This window comes from Egretta garzetta, unplaced genomic scaffold (assembly GCF_000687185.1).
Source record: "Egretta garzetta isolate BGI_Z169 unplaced genomic scaffold, ASM68718v1 scaffold22, whole genome shotgun sequence".
Lineage (NCBI taxonomy): Eukaryota > Metazoa > Chordata > Aves > Pelecaniformes > Ardeidae > Egretta > Egretta garzetta.
The window spans coordinates 596753-600236 of NW_009259102.1; the positions used below are offsets into that span (position 1 = coordinate 596753).

General features: G+C 48.9%; 1 long non-coding RNA gene across 1 annotated transcript in view; it reads left to right on the forward strand.

Annotated features, from left to right (window-relative positions):
* Positions 1-317: 317 nt before the first annotated feature.
* Positions 318-3484, forward strand: part of LOC118451921 — a 16839-nt gene continuing 13672 nt past the window's right edge. Inside the window, exons 1-2 of the long non-coding RNA XR_004841506.1 lie at positions 318-449; positions 566-3004. This is a non-coding gene — a long non-coding RNA (uncharacterized LOC118451921). The remainder of the gene's footprint in view (positions 450-565; positions 3005-3484) is intronic.

Consider the following 3484-nt stretch of genomic DNA (forward strand, 5'->3'; position numbering starts at 1 on the left):
ATCGTACCCCACATTTATACCAGCTCAGCTTTACTGTCAGTGCAATGGTACTCCTCCTTTGTCGCCGAGCAAGATCAGGAGGGCTTGTGTAAATCCCCAGGAACAGGGTGCAGCACACGCCCATCTGCCAGGCAGTCGGTGTATTCCCAACGGCCTTCTCCAGCCTGGCAACCCACGGAACTACTGGCTATTTTCTGTTTAAGTCGTTCGGTATCAGCAGAGTTAAGATAGCTGACGTATGTGATTTTATCAGGTGACTCAAAAGTGGGAGTGTTTATTCCTTTCAAGCATGTTTACATCATCCTGACTCAGCAAAACAAGTCCAGGTCAACTTTTTTTTTTCCCTTGTCTAGCAAGTTTCCTGGGGATATGTGTTTTAATGAGGACCCAAATGTCCCAATTAATGCTCCAAGTCCAGATGCTCATGCTCAGGAAGGCTCCTGCTGCAGGTGAGTCCCAGTTTGACAGTGGGATATGGCATGGGGTTTTTGGGCACGGAGCCTCCTTGTGCTGGCGGTGCGTGCCCTGTGCGTAGGCGTGCCTCCATGCATGTCTGTCTGTGCAGAGGGGTTGTCCAGCCCATGCTGGTGTGTGCCACAAATACCACTGCATCAACACTGCAGGAAAACCCTGGAGCTGGGACATTGGACTGAACAAGGTTTTCTTCAGTGCTCACAGCTGGCCGTCATTTACCAGCAGAAAGAATTTCACATTTGCAGTGAGACATTTCTTCTTCCTTTACTTTAAAAGGTCCTTGATAGTAATCTGTTAATTACTTGCTTCTTCCCCTGCCGGGTCAGTAATAAATTATTCAGACCTTTTTTACATTGGGCCCCACTTGACGTGTAGGTCAGTGTTGGTAAAATACGACGTGATGAGATACCAGAGGGGCTTGCATCAACCACGGGAAAGCACAGACCTGCAGGGAAATGAGGTTGATGTCTCTTCCCCTCATTTTGGTTTTGGTTGCTTTAACACCACTGAAATCTCCTGTGACTGACAGCCTGAGAAGTCAGCTCAGGTATATGAGGAAGCCCTTTTCTGAGGGCTTTATGGTAAAACACTTGCGGTGCTGACACACGCATCCAGCTGCTCTGATTTTGGGCACAAAGTGCACCCCAACATGGCTCTCAGTTTGGGGGCAACCTGCCCCATCTGCTGGGAGCTGGCTGTACCCGGGGTTTGGCAGGCAAAGCTCCCGGTTTCTTGGGTGGACTTTTTTCCTAGAGTTCCTGTAATCGTAAGAGGGATGTCCCGAAGCCTCTGGGGTTTTGGCACCAGCCTTTCTGGGTCGCACGCTCTCATTTGCACCACAGCAAGATGTACTCCTGATAACCCTCGTCAGGCCTGGGACACAGAGCTGCAAGGTCTCCAGGTCTGGGGTGTTGCTTTCTGCCAAATTACAGACTAATAGCTCAGGAGGGCTGGGCCCCTTCAGCTGGGGATCCTCCTATGTCCTCATTTGCCCATGCATATGCATATGCATGTGTGTGTGTGTGCACATAAGTATGTGTATGTACGGGTGCGTATATGTAATCACAAGACAAATTTGAATGAGAGAAAATGTAAGACTAAGTGTGGTGCTGGCTGGAGAGAGGTCAGGAAGGGCTTTTTAGACTCCAGCATGGCCTCTGGTGCTGCATCGGTGTAAGGGGGGGTTCCTCACCTGGAAGTCCAATTTGGTTGCAAAAGGGCAAGGAAATGGCATTTACGAACCAAATCCAGTACAAGCCAAATGAAAAGCTGGGATTGTTAGCCGCAACAAGTGTGGAGCTGGAGTTAGGGAAGCCTGCTCTTTGATTAAGGCTGCCAAACGCATGAACAGCATGGCGAGCAGGATATGAACAGTGAGAAAGACTCCTTAAATGCAGAGTCACCCGGTGATGGGGAAGCTGTGAGTGGAAAAGAGCTAAAGGATGAAAAATTGCTAACTCTGACTCAGAAGGCAGAGGTGTTCAGTCAATATTTTTGTTTGTACTTGGCTCTTTGATGTGTTCTTCAGCAAGAAACGTGTATTTTCCATGCCATCATGTACTGGGGGTATCAAATAGGAGAATAGTAAAGGTGAACAGGTAGTGGGCATGAGGTTATCTTTGCTAGATAAGATGCTGTAGATACTGTTTCTGCCTCCTCCATCTCCAGGAGTTCCTAGAAAGATGCTGGAAAATGGGGAGGTTTCAAAGAAAAAAGAACAACAACAACAAAAAAGCAAGAAAACAAGAGAAATTAGCAAGCAGTAGGAAGGAGTCCATCTGACTGGCAGAAGAGCCAAGCCCCTGTGACTTTGGCTGCAAAAGTGGAGGCCTTAAGCCTTGTGCTGCCAGGGGTGGCTGTGTGCCGCTCGCCTCCCACTGGTGCTCCTACTGCCTGGGATGGGGGCAGGTTAAGTCAGCCTAAAGGTACAGCTCAGGATGTGGCTTCATGTTAGGAAAGAAGCAGCTGCACCGCCCCGTGGAGAGGAGCCCTCTCTTCTGCAGGAGCTTTTCTGCATGGGGTTTTGGTGGGTCCCTACCCCCTTTCCTTGGGAGCAGTTGACGACACCTGAGGTCTACTGCTTTCTTCTTTTTAAACTCCACTTGCCGGTTTGCATCTGCCAAAGGCAGATGATGCCAGCAAAGGGCAATGCTTTTCATTGCGTTCAGGCCAGCTGCTGGGTCCCAGTGGCCATATGCATTGGGGGGGTCTTCAGGAGAGCAGTGCCAGGATTTGCCCTTGCAGATGATCAGTGGTCCAGCAGGGATGGGTGGCTATGCCAGAGCTCCCCGTAGCACTAGGCCTATTGGTGGTGCCTGAGTGGAGGTGCCAGCACCTTTGCTTCTGGTAGCAATTTAATACCCTTCTTGGCATTTTATGTTTAAGGTGCAGTAGGCCTTGCTGAGATGCATGAGGGTGGCAGAGCTAGCCCACACATGCAAGCAGGAGGGAAAGTGCTGCACATTATGAAATTCGGCAAGCAAAATAATCTCTTTTCATCGTATAGTCGCTAAACCAAAGCATTGTACAGGTGAGCAAACTGGGCATTGGGCAAACAGGGTGTGTGCCTGAAAGGAAAGGTGAAACTCAACATTTGGGATGCTTTTCAACAGCCTCCCATTTTTCTCAGTCGAAACTCCTCAAGTTAAAGCCAAGATGGTGAACGTTTCTCATCTCCCTCCTGTCACCCATATTCACCTTCTGTTCTTGCTATTTTGCTACCAAAAAAACCCTAAAAAGGCAAGCTCCTTCCTCCTCTCTTGTAAAAAGCCCGCTTTATGCTAACTTTAAAGATACTTGATGGTGCAAGAAAGGGTGAGCATCACCCACAGTTACACCTTCACTATGCTTTCATGTAGTAATCTGAATGTCTGCCCAGTGTAGCAACACATCTTTATCCTTCAATGACAAATTGAAGGAGAGGTGGGCCTGTGTGAACCTCATGAGGTTCAACAAGGCCAAGTGCAAGGTCCTGCACCTGGGTCGGGGTAACCCCCAGTATCAATACAGG